Here is an 18,676-nt window from a genome sequence, read left to right on the forward strand (position 1 = left end):
ATTTTGCATTTGACTTAGTCAACGTTTTGGTGGCAACTCTGTTTACTGTTTTTTTCTGGCCCCAGTATTATGTTTTTATCTACTCCCTGACACATAGAAGTGGAGCAAATGACACTTCCCCACCAAAAAAATGTTATCTCTCTGCCAGGAAAGCTGAAGTACTAAACAGAAGCAATACTGTATTTTAAAAGTTTGATGTGTTCAGAATGTGCCGTGCTTTACTTGCACAGACTGAGCATGCACCTCAAGACAGATGCTTACTCAACTGCTTTTGAAATCTCTGGGGAAATTCTGAAGCCTCTGAGGAAACCTCTGTTTTCAACATTGCCTGTTGCATAGCGCAACGTGACATAAAAATATCCCAGAACTGAATGCCTTCTTCGACCCAGTTTCTATTTAAATAAAGACAATGCCACAAAGAATAAAAGAAACCAAACAACTGGCTGCCGTCCATACTGCAAAGGGAAATAAAGACTCGTTATATACTCTGGAGGAGTCCTTTATTAGGACTTGACAAAAATGGGTTACTAGCCTTGATTGTGAAAACACAGAAGACAAGGAGAGTGTGGGATTAGCATCCATCTTGCTGGTGCTTCTCATGAGGAAAGGCTGGAGGGGGAAGAAGAGCATGACAAATAAAATATTCCCAAATGCTTTCAGCACTCAGTGGACAGAAATAATTCACCACAGAGTTCAGTTCAGCTCTGCGCAAAGAAGGGGAATTTATATTCAACAATTTTGATTCTTTGAAAAAGGCTCTTTAAGAATCTGTCAAGTTCAAAAAGACCATGTGCTAAATATAAACCTTTCAAGCAACCTAAGAAAAGGAGAGACCTTGTAGACTAGAAAAAGATGCAGATTGGTATACCGAGAGCAGATTGTCACAACTGCTCTGTGCTGCGAGGTAAAACCTGCGCTGCTAAATCCCCACTTGCTTTTGAAGGTGGGATCCCAGCTGCCTCAAAAGGTTTTGTGGCTTTCGATAATTTTCGACCTTCCACTGTTTGGTTGATGAGGTGAAAAATAACTACAGAATATTTCATTCTATGAATGCTATGAAAGAACTGGCATTCAGTGGACCTGAAACTAACCAGAGCTGCAGTTTCTGAGCATGCATATCAGCCTACATGAAGATCAGTAGCAGGCAAGCAACTGGAGCGACATTACCTGTCTCAGACTCATTAATGGCAACAACCACCCATCGAACAGGTATTGTATTTTATACTCATTCCTGCCTCCCAAAACAGTTTTTTCTGGTTTTCTTCAGAAGAGATGTTCCACTGAAATCATGGGTAGGCAAACTAAGGCCCCGGGGCCGGATCCAGCCCTTCTAAATCCAGCCAGTGGATGGTCTGGGAATCAGCATGTTTTTACATGAGCAGAATGTGTCCTTTTATTTAAAATGCATCTCTGGGTTATTTGTGGGGCCTGCCTGGTGTTTTTACATGAGTAGAATGTGTCCTTTTATTTAAAATGCATCTCTGGGTTATTTGTGGGGCATAGGAATTTGTTAATCCCCCCCCCAAAAAAAATAGTCCAGCCCTTCACAAGGTCTGAGGGACAGTGGATTAGCCCCCTGCTGAAATAGTTTGCTGACCCCTGAGGCAATGCTTTCTTCCACCAGTGCTAGAGATAGTGCAGAATTAACAAAGCACAAGAATTATAGATGAATGAGGAAGAAATCCTGGAGTTTCCAGTCAGGAATTTGTACTTTTCCAAAACTCTAAATGACAAATGATGCTTAATCTGTTTCTGAAACAAGTCTGGGCCAAAAAAGTTGTGGCATTACATATATGCATGCATGTATTCATTTAAATGGACTGGTACCCCAAGGGGCTGACTGGTAATGAGGTTTAAGTCTACCTGTGGCAGAGCGGGTCATCATAAATCAATTTGAAATGGCAAACATCCAAATGAAAGTGGATTGTTAAGCATTCAGAGCTCTTCAATGTGTTAAATAATGTTAACAAAATTGCAACATTCCAGTGTGTTTATGTTCATTGACCAGAATACTGGGAGCAAGCTAGGAGAAGGGTTAATTTTTAGTGTATTTAGCCTGCACATCTCTCCATACCTCTAAGTCAGGCTTCCTCAACCTCGGCCCTCCAGATGTTTTTGGCCTACAACTCCCATGATCCCTAGCTAGCAGGACCAGTGGTCAGGGATGATGGGAATTGTAGTCTCAAAACATCTAGAGGGCTGAGGTTGAGGAAGCCTGCTCTAAGTCAATGAAGAGGCTAGGGATATATATATGGCTATATATGTGTGTGTGTGTGTGTGTGTGTGTGTGTGTGTGTGGGGAGATATATACAGGAGAATACATACATATTAGACACACTGGAATATCACTGAAGAAAGCAGGCCTCTGCTTTTTTAAAAAAACTCCTCCAAGTCTTTGTTCCAAAGTACACCTTTAAATTTTATAAAAAGGTCAAATTAGACATGCATGTTTGCATTGGGGGATGGGGGGTAAGAACAAAATTGCATCAGCTGGGAGGGGTAACAAGGAATGAGATCCAAGAAGACGGGGAGGGGAGGGAATATAACTTTTCTTCCCTCCAACGCTGTTGAAGAAAATACCTCTTCTGAAGTTTGTATGAGCTTTTAGGGGAAATTCCTCATTAGCACCAAAGGGGATTTCCTCCAAATGCAAATACTAGTTTCAATCTGCAGGAGAGTAAAGCGTTGTATTCTTCTTAATGCCTGCTTTGATCCTGTTAATTGTCACCTCATGCAGTATGTATTTTAGGAAAAATCTACATTTTAGATGCAAAGACACCTTTTAACATCACATCTAATTTGGCTCTAAATCAACACTGCCAGATGTTTTGTCCTTTTCTTTTTCTTGTAAAGTTTTCCATTAATAAATCAAGATATTCTGCCCCACTTTCTTTCTTCCACATAAGGTTTCCATGAAAGGCTAGCTCAGGATCTGACCATTTTCTTTAATCATGCTCTCCCTCTTTGGTGTAACATGCACGTATAAATACACATGGCTAAGGCTGTGTTTACATAGTAGTAACTGCTGTTGATTTTCTTACAGCAAGTTCTTCTATTGAACTGAACATATTGTTTGAAATAGCTGCTGCATATGGGACTGATGACTTAGTGGAATTAATGGATAGACGCATACCTGAGAGATGTATTCATAAGTTCTTCTGCTCATGGACTCATTGTGTTGACTTGGACAAGCCCTTATCTATCAGCCTCAGGCCCCTAGTTGTCAAGTTAGAATAACTGTGGCTCTCAAATGGCTCAATAAACTTCCTGCTATTGCTGTCTACCTGGGGCTGCAAAACAGGCTGTGTGGGGCAGTTGACCTGACAGGCTGATGGTGGGGATGTTCATTTTGGTGGGCCCTAGGTTGTGTAGCTCAATTTATATGGTGCATTTAAGTTCAAATGTAATGTCACATGGAAAGTGGGACTTGGCACTGGGGGTAACTGGGGCTATTAAGTTGTGGGTGAACATATCAGATGACACAGTGATTCTTCAAACAGCTCTTGTTTATTCACAGGCCAGAACAGAACTGAACTGAAGGGTTCAGTCAGCCTGCTTATATAGAGCTCCAGTACAACGTTACTGTAACAACTATCTAAAAGTACCCAATCCCTGAATGTCACTTTCGATCCCTTATTTGCATAACTATCTACAGGGTGGCTCAGGGTGAGAACTTCAGTACATAACAGGGGCAGTGGGAAGTATTAGTGGGAAATGAACAAATGAAGGTGGGACCATCTCAATGCATTTTCAATTTCATTTTCAATCCTAGATCTACCCCGTTCAGCATTCTGCTTCAAAACATGATCATCCGTTGCCTCCAAGAGACAAATTTATTTATTTTCCACTATCTTCATCAATCAGAGGTATACAGTCTTTGTACATAGGAGTATCATTTGGCTAATAGCAATTGATAGACCCACCTTTCAGACAAGACAGCCATCACAGGAGCCAACTCCTGGGGGCTGAGGCGTCTTCACCCACCCAATAAAATATTTGAGGTGGCCTGGCCATTTTCTGTGGGGTTTTTAATTCTACCTCATTGCTGCAGTCTATCTTCACTCTTTTATATCACAACCATAATACAATAATCTCTAATTATTTCTGTTGCTCATAGTTCAAATCCTGCTCGCCAATTCATCATATCTTTTGGGAGAGGTTCTTGAAGCTGCAGCATACATAGTATTTCCTTTTCCAGTTTTGAAAAGGGATCATATGTTGCTGAATGGGGGGGGGGGTGAACCTGCATGAACTATGGATCACCATATTCTAATAGGAATGGTCTTAGGCTGATACACTTAAAAAGACCCTGTATTTCTCTAATGCCCTCAGCATTAATTACTCCCTAAATGGATTCTTAATCTAACCTTTAAGGGGAATTTTTTTTTAAGCAAGAGGATTAGTTTTGATCCCAAATTCCCTGTGAAAGGGGAGATCAGATGACTAAAGCACTTACAGAATCTAGGATTATTTCTGCTCTTGAAATATGAATATGAATACTTAATGTGTATTCCCCCCTCTCCCCTCTTGCAATGGGCCTTCTATCGATGGATTATGGGATGGTTGTATGAATTAATTGTAATGTTTATTTTCAAAAGCAGCCCCACCCCCTCCAAATATATTCATTGTGCTGCGTATTCTTGTTGTTTGTCCTCTTATTCTTTGTCCTCACTGCCGCCAGGCCCAGTTGCTCTCCCTGCCAGTTAATCCTGTTAGCAATGGCAAACCCTATTTGGCTTTGTTCATTAGTGACGGTGATATCATAGTGTTAGACCTAACACTGCTACAGTTATACAGAAGGATGCAGGTCACGACATTCAGTAAGATTTAAATACTAGCATGGTAAATAAGGTGAAGGCCAGAGAAGGAGAAGACGAAGAAGAGTATAGAAACAATAGAAAGTGTTCACAAGCACTTTTTAGTCGTGTCCGACTCTTCGTGACCCCATGGACCAGAGCACGCCAGGCACTCCTGTCTTCCACTGCCTCCCGCAGTTTAGTCAAACTCATGTTTGTAGCTTCGAGAACACTATCCAACCATCTCGTCCTCTGTCGTCCCCTTCTCCTTGTGCCCTCCATCTTTCCCAACATCAGGGTCTTTTCCAGGGAGTCTTCTCTTCTCATGAGGTGGCCAAAGTATTGGAGTCTCGGCTTCAGGATCTGTCCTTCCAGTGAGCACTCAGGGCTGATTTCCTTCAGAATGGATACGTTTGATCTTCTTGCAGTATTTATGACGTGAAATGAGGTAACTTAGCTCTAACTTCTAGGGCGCATTGAACCACTCCATCCAATTTTCTTTGGTTATAAACTGATTCTTCAGACACTGATTTTGAGATGAATCAATCAGGAATGTTTATGCTAATGGAGCTGCTCTTTAAAATCTGGTGGTGAAACTGTGTTTTGTTGTTGATGTTTTATATTTGCAAGTAAACCTGATATGCATTCTAAATTGATGGCACAAGTTCCTTGCATCATTAAGCTTCGTTACATTCTCTGATGACAACTGGCAAGCAGCAGCCGTTGCCAAGGATTGAATGGCAAACATATTGAATTACTTCTTTTTATATAGATGGTTAGCTAGACAGCTAGCTAGACAGTTGGGAGAGCAAAGGTGACCATCACTGAAGATGAGCCACTGTCGGGCCAATTATGAAATCAAGCAGTTCCAAATGACTGCCAGGGAGTCTTCCAGTGGCATGACATGAACTTGGGGTAGCGGGAGAATAGCAAATGGCCCAAACCAGCCATGTTACTTGTTTGTTGAGAGCTTGGAACTGATGCAAAGTGGAAGTACGCATCACTCATATGTCCTGTGATCACTCTCCCACATTTTATATGAAGCGTAGAGACTTAAATATTTTCCCCAGAAAGATCTACACTCTCTCCCACACTTTGGGATGTATGAGAACAATGCATATCACCCCCAGGGGAACAGGCACATCTCCAGATTTTATTTTATTTTATTTTTAGATTTAGAATCATGGGACAAGAATTGTGATTCACTTGTGCTTACATGTCACATCACATATTCGATCTTCTGCAGCAGGGTCCAGCCTTAGCATCTATCTTCAATGTCAAGAAACAGTCTGCAGGCATGCAAAGTAAGAATGAATGAATGTACTCACAGAATCATAGAGTTGGAAGGGACCCCAAGGGTCATCTAGTCCAACTCCCTGCAATGCAGGAATTTTAGCTAAAGCATCCATGACAGATGGCCACCCAAGCTCTGCTTAGAAACCTCCAAGGAAGGACAGTCTACAACCTTCCAGAGGAGTCTGGTCCACTGTCAAGCAGCTCTTACTGTCAGAAAGTTCTTCCTGATGTTTAGTTGGAATCTACTGTCTTTTAAGTTTGAATCCATTGGTTGATGTCCTACCCGTCTGGAACAGGAAAAAATACGCTTGTTCCCTCTTCCATGTGACAGCTCTTGAGACATAGGAGCCAACTCCTAGGGGCTGAGGTCAATAAAATATTTGAGGGGTCCAGGCCTCTCCAATGTTGATGGGCATTGTCATTCAACTAGTGTGTGCATCCCGTGTCATGTGGTTGATCATGAGGGGCCGGAATGTGACAACCGCTTTGTGAAGTACAGTGGTACCTCGGGTTACATACGCTTCAGGTTACAGACGCTTCAGGTTACAGACTCCACTAACCCAGAAATAGTACCTTGGGTTAAGAACTTTGCTTCAGGATGAGAACAGAAATCGAGGCGCGGTGGCGCGGTGGCAGCGGGAGGCCCCATTAGCTAAAGTTTTGCTTCAGGTTAAGAACAGTTTCAGGTTAAGAACGGACCTCCAGAACGAATTAAGTACTTAACCTGTACACAGCAGGTTGCATTTCAACTGTTCACATGTCTTTGAATTTTCCAACTTGTTGTGGGACGTCCTATACATAACCTTCATTTGAAACTATTCATCTGAAACCTTTTCAAACTGAAACATGCACACATCCCTCACTACGTTCCTTTAAAATAATCTTCAAAAGATGCTTGGTTGGTTTTGCTAGTAGAAGAGAAATTAATTAGCACTTAATGACCATGCAGTCATATAATGGCAGCTGGCTTCTGCAGGGAGGGAAGCCACAACTTTTTTTGCTTGTAAAGAATGAATAGCTAGACAATGGTGCTGATTTAATTTTCGCATTCAATAATTGGTTTTCCTGAATTTGGTCTGGTGTGGTTGCTAGAAGCAGGGGCCCTTTTCAAATTATACATCTATGATGACTTTCAGATGTTTTTCTTGTTCTTCAGGACAATGAAATATAGAAGGCTCTGTTTCACCAAGTGAAATTCTTTCTTTGCCTGCTTTGTGGCTCAAAAAGTGGATTTTTTTTTTTATCTTCATTTGGACAAAACTTTCACTGGGGTTTTTTTCTTTAAAAAGGCTCCATTTGCTAGTCTCCATGAAGTTGTCAACATAGTTCCCATCCCAAAGCCTTACAGACAGAAGAACATAGGCAGCATACCAGATGAGAGGAAAAACTAAGAACGAACAAATAGGAAACAGTCAAGCAAATCAAGCAGGATTCAGGGCAAGAGCAAGACAGAGTAAAAATCTGCCCGGATGGCGATTTCACCCTTGAAATCCCGGGCATGTCCGGAGAAATCCAGACATATGGCAACCCTAGTATATATGAAGTATATATACTCTTTAGCAGCCCTGAGCCCCCTGGAATCAAAAGGCTATATAAAACCACATTCATTGCTGCAGGCTCCCACAACCGTAGTGGCAACAAAGGAGTTGGGTGAACGACATTGTCATCTCCCTCTTGTCCACCTGAGGAGTCCAAGTGACTCTTGATCAGACCTACTTGGAATGGCACCTTCCTCCATGCCAGGGAAGAAGGGGTCAGGGAAGAGCTACATCAGGAGCAAGGCGAGAAGAAAGACTGACCTTGGGATCTGCTGCCCCAATGGACCCTGCTGCCTGAGGTGGTTGCCTCACCTTGCCCTGAGTGTTGGCCTCATCCTCAATGTGAAATAAGTGTGTCATTGTCACTTAGTGTGCTCCTGGCTGGGTTATAAACTAAAGCTGCAGACATCACACAAGGCAATTGCCTCTGGCAGTTTGTTAATTTAGCATGAGAGTCATTCGGCTGCTTTCCCCCTTTTCCCACCTCTGTATTAACTCATACTAAGAGCTGATTTGTCATGAAGGAGCTTTGGGGTTTGACGTCTTGTACTCAGTGTTGTTACTGTAGATCAGGCTTCCTCAACCTTGGCCCTCCAGATGTTTTGAGACTACAATTCCCATAATCCCTGACCACTGGTCCTGCTAGCTAGGGATCATGGGAGTTGTAAGCCAAAAACACCTGGAGGACCAAGGTTGAGGAAGCCAGCTGTAGATTGTACCTCGTTCCAGGAGTGCCAGCACAATTTCCTGGGCCAAATGCTTTGAGCCCTCTGCCCCACCTGCAAAGGAGGGCACAAGTGTGTATTAATGGCTTTGTGTCATATGCAGATTTATGCCCCCCTTTGTGTGGACCTTGCACAATGTTTGACAGACAGAAGGTATGTTCAGGTGTGAATGGGTGCTGGGGCACCCTCCCAAAATTTTAAGTGTCTGTATCAGAATATTCTTGACAGAGGGCTGTATCCAGTTCTACCTCTGTGATAAGTTAATGACAAATATATATTACTTTCTTAGGTATACTAAATAAATATTAGAAATGTTGTTTAAACAATGTAATGCTTGGAAAAGCTTAGGGAGGAAGCAGGACCATAGGTACACACCCTAGGTACACACAACACCTTCAACTCACCGAAGAAGAAAGGACTACCATCTTTCCCTAATGTGTTATTAAAACATATGAATATAAAAACTCATGGGGGAAAATCAAAACAAAAACAAAAACAAATGGAGCAAACAAATACCACTAGCTTCTTGCGCTGTGCATAAAGCAATTTGCGGGCACTAAGGGAAAAAGAAGCATTTTGCTCCTCTTGTATGTTGTAGTTATGCTGACCATCACTACAAAGGAGCAGGTGGAGGTGGGCGGGCTCTTTTGCACACAGGCTATTCTCTCTCTCTTCCTATCTATTTCCTACCTGACACCTGAGCTGTATAATCAAAGGACATTAGATTTGCTCTAATTAATTCTTCTATTCTTTGTCGATTCAGAGGTAAGAGACCTGGTGAATAATTGCAGGTAATGAAACTCTGAGCTGAACTAAATGCTATGCTTAAAGTAATGATAAAAAGTGAACTAAAAGAGGCTACAATTAAACATCTTGAAACACTGTTGAGTCATACTGGTTTCTGACCATTTTCTTTATTTAATCTCCAAGGCACACAAAATCCGGAAAGATTGATGCCTCCCAAAACTGGATGTGCTGCAATTCTCAAGTCCCTTGCCAACCAACCCACCCACCCACATACCCCTGCCAGATTTGCTTTTCTCCATCCACTTGTCCCACTCTGGCTTCTTCCATGAAAGCCCCTGTGAGGAATAATGGCTAAATGGAACCTGCCAAGTAGGCTAAAATGCTAGAAGAATTGAGACATTCTGTGTGTGGCAAAGAAAAGGGGTGGCCTAGCAGGAAGGAGGAGGGCAGCTCCGTTGTGGTCACTGAAGAGACTTCATCAGGTGCAACTTTTTTTTCACTCCCCCCACCTGCAGCTCAGGGGACAGGGCTGTTCAGTAGATTTAACAATGTTTTACAGTATATCAAAGTCAGGTTCTGTTTGCTTGAAGAGAATGAAAGTGACAAAGAGTTTGTTTTAAAAGAGAGAGGGAGAGGCATTAAGCAAATGGCAAAGATTGGGGGTTTATTTTTTTACAGAATGTTAAGGGAAAGTTTATGAATACCAACAAGAATACACCAAAGTTGTAAGGAAGGAACAACACAGGACTCTCCAGGAATAATTTAGATGAGGGTTTCTCTGTAAAGGGATTACACCAACTCTGCCTTTTGGGATTTAAATGCCAGCATTTGGCACATGAGAATAGTTTCCATTTTGAGATAAATTCGTAAAACCAGAATACATTTAAAATGTAAAATGGATAAAATAGGATTAAATGGAGATTCTCTTTCCTACCTCCCCAATCTATCAGAGACTGCTTTACTCCCCACCCCTCTGAATATAAACAAGATTGTGACAATGGAGGTAGTCTATCAGTTTTCAAGCTCACAAGATGCATTTAGTTTCTGCAGCCCACTTTCAGAATAATTTATTTAATACAAGTTGGGGACAAGGTTTCTGGCCCTTTCAGCCACACACCTGAATTCACATAACTGCTGCTGGACCCCACAAACACCTACCTGCATTCACCCGCCAAATCATACTCCTACTCCCTTGTGTGGTCCAATCCTTCCCTCTGGCACAGAGCAGCAGATGCACATTTTGTTCATTTATCTTAAAGTAGTTCTATCCATTATATTTGCTGCCTGTTTGCTTCCTTTAATATCAGCTCCCTTTGAGATCTTTCTGGCAATTGGGCCTGAAATGGGTGATAGCGATTATATAAAATCTCCATACACACTCTGACCTGAGCTGCTTCAACTGATCCAAAGCTGACCCAGCCTACTGACCCTTCTCTGGTCCTCCCAGTAGAGAAGAGGAAAAGGCAAACTATTATTTTTTATTGCGTTTGTTCATTCAATTTATTGTGCCTCCCTTTCCCTCCAAAAAGGAAGCACAGAGCAGCTATCAACACCACACACACACACACACACACACACACACTCAAAAGGCAAACAGTGTAAAATGATCCCACAATAAAAATGGTACCATGAACCTATAAACCTTCGGTTCACTGCCTAAGAAAACACCAATTCAGTGAGCAATGCATTCATACAGTAATTCCTGTTTCCTAGATTTCCGTTGTGCTGAGTTTTACTGACCTAGAATCAGATGCAAGTTGTGTAGGGGTGGTTAGCCTGTAGCCCTCCAGATGTTGTCTGCTTCTTATCACCCCCAGCAATTTAGCAGTGGTCAAGGATGATGGGTGTTGTAGTCAAATAAAATTTGGCAGGTAACTGGTTCCCCCATTCCACTATAAAACATTGACATGGCTCATATTCTATTGCGGGTGGACTAGAGGCTCTTAGTGTAACCCTGAACCCGTTTCGCTAAATGGATATAGAAATGATTCCTGAAATACAGGGAATTAATTTGCTCATTGATTCTAAAATATATTACTTCACTTTACTGAAAGCTGCTAGAAAAAAAGAAAACATTATATTTTATGTGATTGTTTAGAATATTAAATCTAAATATTGGAAGCAAACAAAACAAACAAACAAACAAAAAAAGATTTTCCAGTACTCGAAGACTGGCTGGCAACACTTTGGGATTTAGCCACTAAACATAAATTAACAAGCGATATTTGGGCAAGGAATCAACAGCAAAGATCAATATTTTCAAAAGAAGATAGAAATCATTTTGGAAGTATTGGTATAAAAGACAATGGGTGGAATTCAAATCAGGGTGAAGTGTGCAGTTCTGGAAACATCCCCCCCATCCCCCAAGAGTGGAAAAGGGAACAGCTTCTGTATGCTGGTGGGATTCATTGCACAGACTCCCACCCCACCAGTACAACTTTTTAGTTAAATATGGCCTATAGATTCCCGAAGTTAATGATTTTCATTTACTGCAATTATTAAGTATTTATTAGTATTGTAATACTTTGATAATGAAGAGCGGAATCTTTTAAACCTGGATTCTCTATTATTATTTGAGAATATACATATTTTCAATACAAATTTCAAATGACTTTCCATCACTGAGCTAACATTATTCTGTCTCTTTTTGCTGGTTTATTATCTGATGCACTTCTTGACAGCTGCATATTTCTGGCTTTTAATTAAAAATGCAATGATTTTTTAAAAATGACCTTTACTTTTCAATAAATATGGCCCTATCAGAACACATTAACATTAAAATGGAATTAATTTTAAGGAACCTTTTGACAAGGACATTTCCCATTCCCACTTCCTGCATTCTTTCACTGCTTCAAAATTCACTGAGGATGATTCACAGTGTCGTAAGGAGCCTTTGAAGGTCAGGTTTCTGTACATGGTGAGATGAAATTTCTATACCAGCACCCAAAAAAAGTAAGATAGGCACTTTGTAAATGTCTGCCTGTCGTAAAATAGATTGGGTATCTAAGTCTGTAATTCTCCTATGAAACTATAGATCATACAGACGAGCAGCGGTGGCTGCCCCCAAAATGAACACAAATCCAGAAGAGGAGAATGTGAGGTAAAAGTATTTAATTATTTGTAGAGTTGTTGAATAATTCAACATGGGTGACCTGAATAGGAGTTTTAAGGGCTTTGGCTTATCCATGAGCCCGAGCGGGAGTCCTAGGGAGCTTTTAGGTGACATTCTAGAAAGTAAAGAGGAAAAAGCTAGAGCTAGAATTCTACTTTCATTTAGCAAATATCTACACATATTTGCCATTCACGGTAACATTATCAGTGCTGGATTTACATATAAGCTAAACAAGCTATAGCTTTTTAAAGAAAAGGAAAAAAAACCTGGATGTACATTTCCAAAATATAAGATAAAAAACAAATAAAATAAAACCTACATACAGCAACAGTGACAAATGGCTTTAGATACCTATTAGGTCCATAAATTACCATATAGCATATATTCAGCACAAAAAACAGCGACAATTTTTGTTTTGTTTTATTTTTTAAAAAATAAATTTTATTAGTGTTTTCCACACAAACACAACAACACGAAAGATATCTAAAAATAACAATACACAACACACAAAAATCAACATTCAAAAACTAAAGAAAGCAACAAAAACAAAAACAAATCCATATCTTACAAGTTAATATTATAAACACTAAAACAACAATAACAAGACATTGACTTCCACCAACCCCACAGCACCTCCTTTATCTCTCATTGTGTCTTCCTGTTTTCCTTATCATCTCTATCCTAACATCTAGATATAAATCCCTCTTTCATATCCTTTCACTTCACAAGGTTATTCCAGACTCAGCCAGATTTCTGTCCTTGAACCTTGACTTTCAAGGTATTCATTTAGGCACTCCCATTCTTTTTTTACTTCACTTTTTGGTTTTTGTCTTATTATGTCTGTCAATTTGGCTAATTCTAAGTATTATGAATGCTTACGTAGCCACTCTCCGCTAGCGGGTAACTGATTCCCTTTCCAGTACTTAGCCACCAGGATTCTTGCTGCAGACGTTGCGTATAAGAAAAATTTAGTTTTGTCTTTTGGAATATCGTCATTTAAAATTCCTAAAAGGAATGCCTCTGGCCTTTTACTATATGATATTCTTAATATTTTCTTTATTTCTTCGTGGATCATCCTCCAAAATTTCCCAATTTCGGGGCATGTCCACCACATATGGTAGAAGGTTCCTTTTTGTATCTTGCATTTCCAGCACTTATTATTATATGTTTTATTCATTTTTGCAAGCCTTTCTGGTGCCAGGTACCACCTGTGATGCATTTTCATATAGTTCTCTCTTATTGGGTAACATGCTGTAAAATTTATATTTTTTGTCCATAGGCTTTCCCATTCATTATATCCAATTGGATGGCCCAGATCTTGTTCCCATTTTTTAATAGCATCTCCTTTTCCTCCTTTTCTATTTTCCCATTTGTAACTGTTTATATATTTTTGAGAGAGTCTGTTGGTTGTTATATAAAATTTCTTTCTCCCATACTGAGATTTTTTTATCAAACCCCTTAAGCTTATTATCCTTCTCAAATATTGTTTTTAATTGGAAATATTTTAACTAATTCACCCCCCTCTCTTTTAATTCTTCAAATTTATTTACTGTTGGGCAATCTTTTATTTCTTCTACGAGTTCCCTATATGTTAGCCAGCTATCTTTCATATTGCTTCTATGCAAGGCTGATGACTCTATAGGTGATAGCCACCAGGGAGTTTTGGCTGTTACTATTGTTTTATTTCTTTCCCAGACTTCGAATAGGGCTTTTCTCACCAAATGATTAGTGAATCCTCTATGTGCTTTTATTTTATTGTGACCCAGGTAGCCATGCCACCTGAAAACTTTGTCCCAGCGACAATTTGTTGTTGACAAAGGACAGCTGGACATATAAAGGGCCCCATTACCTTCAGTAGCTTAGGGCCTCATCAAATCTAAATCTGGCCCTGAACGTTATGTATGCAACATTGTACTAGACGGCTGTGTCCTTTCAAGACCTCCATCATCTATACTCTCCCTATTGGATCTGGATCTCCTCTTTTGAAATTGTATTAGAATCATAGACTCATCGAATGACAGAGCTGGATGGCACCACAAGGGTCTTAGAGTTGAACCCCCTGCAATGCAGGAATCTTTTGCCCAACGTGGGGCTTGAACTGAGGACCCAGAGATTAAGAGTCTTGAGCTCTACTGACTGAACTTATGTTGGATTGGAAGTAACACATTTCTAATAGATGTATTACTCACAGATACTTTTTATACATGTTATATTTTCACATGAGGAAATCACTCTGTGGGATGGATTTTTTCCTTTTCAGCCGATCCAGGTGAGGCTGTGGAAATGTTGAACCAGTGTCTGGGATCAGTAATAGAATGGAATTTTTAAAGCTGCTGGTGCTAGAGTTTCATTATGCCCACTTTTTAGAGATAAGCGATTTCTTTTCCTGAAGAAATCTTACCACTGTCAATATATCTGAGTGAATGCCCCTGTTGCTGCCAATCTTTAGCAGATTAGCATACATGAATATTTCATTATACTATATTGTATATTATCACATGTTATGCATTTCTTATACAGTATTTCCAGCTCCCCAGCATTGTTAGCATTCTCTTGGGCTCTTTGAGATGTGCTGTGCAAATTCAAATTCCAGTAACTTTAGGGCTGTGCAATACAAAGACATGGTCTATACCGCAACTTCTCTGTCATGGAGGAAACTGTTGTCGTCTTTGGCTTTTCAGTTTCTACAGCAGGCAAACCTTCCTATAGAATCAAGTTTGCTTCTTGCCTAGGTGAGGCACACTCTCAGAGACAAGAGAGTACTCACAACCTTGGAGCATTTGAAAAGCTATGGATACATTTATTAATGTTTGCTTATATAAACAAACAATGGCTTAATATCTTGGTTTATTTGGAGGCCATTGACCATGGTTTTCTGGTTCACACATAACAGGCAGCTATGTTTAACTGCAGTCTGCTGAGCTGTTTCCCCATTCATGTGAAAAGGAGGAGTGAAGTCGCCTTTAAGTAAAGACATGATCATCCACATGTGGTCAGTGTCTTACCCAGAGTCCCTTAGTGTAAGTTCTTCCCCAACTTATCATGTTAAATAATACAGGCACAGCATTTAGCTGAAATAATCTATCAAATGTATACCCTACCCTTAATCCAAGCCATCCCATTGTATCTTCACAAAACCCTGTGGAGAACCAAAAGTTGAGGGGGGAAATGAGGTTCAAAGCTGAACAGGGAATCACACTCAGGTTTTTCCAGTTCAAGCTGGCCATTAATCCACTGAAACACACTTCTGTCAAGGATGAACTGAATTGAAAGGCCATTCCACACATTATGTGGCATAGACTGTGACCTAGGGAGTGTTTTGATCATTGGTGCATCTAATTTTCTCCCATAGTATCACAGAGAGAATTGCTGAGAACTACATCTCAGTGTAGACCCCTATTAAAACCCCTACTTTGGATTCAATTTCTTAATCATTGAGGAGTATCACAAAGAGACAAACCACTGGAAGATTTCAATATAGGATTACATATGTTGGAGATGCATATGACTTTTAAGGCCCCATCTACACAATTCCCAGTTTTCTGGGGAGAGGGATCTCCTATCAACTATCCTCAACCCAACTCTCAGCACCCTTAACAAACTATGGCTCCCAATATTAACTTGTGGAAGCCATGACTTTTTAAAGTGGTATGATGCAGTTTCAAATGTACAGGGAACATGTTAAAAATGCCTTAAGCCAAGTGCACATCAGACGCTTATGCTGAGAACAGTGCTAAGAGTTCTATAGGATCCAGACCTGATTGTTGGGTAAGGTTACTGTTCTATTCTGGTCAATGCAGAGCTAATTTTAAAAACCCAAATAAGCAACCAACCACAATGTGACTGAAACATGACATGAATGCAATCCCAGTCTTCCCTGTCATGGAGAAATTGAAAATACTGTTATAGATTTAGGGAAGGGGACTCCCCTAAACCCTAGAAATGAACAAATGGTAGGATTTTGATGATTTGGGGTGCGAAGGGAGAAATACAAACTGCAGAGGAATTCCTGTGCAAATGACTTGGCCAAGCTCGGGCCATTGAGAAACAAGACAGGGCCATTGAGAGTCACTGGCATGCAAGAGAACTGTCCTCCCCACTTGCCCCGAGGTGTGAACAGAGACTGCAGATTTGGAAGGTTGCCAGGGTAACTGGGTGTTTGAGGTGACCGGAAAAGGGAGTCGGGTAGCAAGTGGTTCTGGGAAGGAGGAGGAGGAGGAAGGACTGGGGTCCATGTTGGGCAGGCTAGCTGGAGGCTGGCTGGGAGAGATGCCTTGGAATCCAGAGCTGCGCTGCTGCAGCACACAAGCCCCTTGAAATGACAGAGGGCCATATTTCTTAAAGCAACGACAGTTTTCACTGTGTCTCAATTCTCCAAAGGAGCACAGCCTGGAACCTCATGGACTCTTGCCACTTCTTGGCAGAAAGAGAGGGAGGCACCCAACTTTTGTAACAAGACAATTATGCCTGATTCCGCATGAGAAGCAATGAATCCTAGTTTGCTGCCTTACAGGACTCATGAGCTGCATCCTTGAGACATCAGACATTGATACTCTTAGAAGCAATATAATCCAGTAGTTATTTTAGGATCACTGCTCAATATTTTGTATTTTATTTTCTAAAAGTTAACTAACTACAATTTGAAGAATTATATTAATATGAAGGTGAAAAAGTCAGGTCTGTGTCTTTAGTAATCTACATTTATATAAGGTTTTTCTGTATGTTCCTACTGCTATCTAAAGAGCTACTTTCTCTTTAGGAGTTCATGGCAATCTTTTTAATGTCTCTGTAGTTTGCTGTTCCTCTAAGTAAGTGGCATTTCACAAACACAGATAAAATAACACGATGCAAATCACATAGTTCCAGTTACAGATAGGTAGCCGTGTTGGTCTGCCATAGTCAAAACAAAAAAATTCCTTCCAGTAGCACCTTAAAGACCAACTAAGTTAGTTCTTGGTATGAGCTTTCGTGTGCATGCTGTGTATCTGAAGAAGTGTGCATGCACACAAAAGCTCATACCAAGAACTAACTTAGTTGGTCTTTAAGGTGCTACTGGAAGGAATTTTTTTGTTTTGCAAATCACATAATTTTAAATGGCAACATTAGGACACTAATTAGGCAGAGTCAATGGAGGACTGTCTTAGTTTTCTAAGGATGCAAGATTCATTTGGATATTTGTCAAAGCAAACAAATAATCCAATTTGATATGTGAACACATAAAGGCACATTCATTCATTCCATCTCTAGGACTGCAAAGGGCGGAAATTAATTGGCCACTTATTTTTCTTCTCCTTTTGCTATTTCAGTCCTATTCACCTTCCTATTCAAGACAACTTTGTCTGCTTCAAATTAAGGGCCTTTGTTGTTGTTGTAATGATCTCTACTTACTAGGTCAACTGTGAGATGGCTGCTTTTATTTTCATCTTCAAAGCTTTCATTGGGATAGTCCCTTCTTAATATGACTGGAATGTGAAGGATTGAAGGGGTGTTTTTGGTTTCCTGTTCACCTAACTGAAGATCTGGTAAATTTATGCATGTAAAATAAATGTCAAATGAGCTTGAATATCCTGGCAACACTAAAAGCCAGATCCCAACATTCCATCAAACTCTCCAGCACCCTTGAATTCTGTGGGACAAAATAAACCAGACAGACTAAATGTTTCTGGCTTGGAGGTAGTTAAAAATAGATATGCAGGCTTTTACCAGTGAATTAATCAAGTATGATTCATCTACTAGGTATAATTTTAATAGACTGAAGCTCCTTTTAATTGGGAGTGGTTTCAAAAAGTGAATATTTTGCTTTTGGTGTGCTATAGGGTATAAAAAAGAAAACATAAAAGTCAGCTTTTCTTCTGAGAATTGCTTTTTGTTTATTTAATTGTAAGTAATTGAACATTTCCTACAATATATCATATATTGAAGTGGTTCACAATAAAACATTAAAAAACACAACAAATACAGGAACATGAGTTTGTTTGGTTTTTGCCAGATTTTGCCTAAAGCAGAATTTAAGCAGGCTTTAGGCAAAGTGGGGAAGAAGCAGATTTGATAACAACAATCATAAAAATAAATACTTAGCCACTTGTAAAAAACACCTGCTGCTTCATCAGGTTTCCTGAAGAGCTGTAAAAATGTTCACCAATTTCAAGTAAGTGCAGCAAATGTTGCCTTCGCTTTGGGTTACTGATATTGTCACATAGTTAAATCTGATCAGTTATGTGATACTGTGTGATGGGTGCCAGATGGGTATGGCATAATAATACCATTATTATTATTATTATTATTATTATTATTATTATTATACCTACATTCTTCTCTGGGAAAAGACCTTATTCAAGAAAATAGTGCTGAATCCACGAATTAGTGAAAAAACAAAGTAGCTGTAAAAAGGTGGCAACGCCATTCAAAAGGGTAAGTAAGGCAGGTTTCATCAAATCTCCTTCTACTAGATTTTACGTGCCA

General features: G+C 40.1%; 1 protein-coding gene across 1 annotated transcript in view; it reads left to right on the forward strand.

Annotated features, from left to right (window-relative positions):
* The first annotated feature begins 615 nt into the window (after positions 1-615).
* The window catches only part of SHISAL1 (shisa like 1), a 186,190-nt gene continuing 168,129 nt past the window's right edge, over positions 616-18,676 (forward strand). The window contains exon 1 of the mRNA XM_081861060.1: positions 616-1,209. The gene's annotated coding sequence lies outside the window, so the exon portion shown is untranslated. The remainder of the gene's footprint in view (positions 1,210-18,676) is intronic.

This window comes from Podarcis erhardii (genome assembly GCF_964252035.2).
Source record: "Podarcis erhardii genome assembly, chromosome: 5".
NCBI lineage: Eukaryota > Metazoa > Chordata > Lepidosauria > Squamata > Lacertidae > Podarcis > Podarcis erhardii.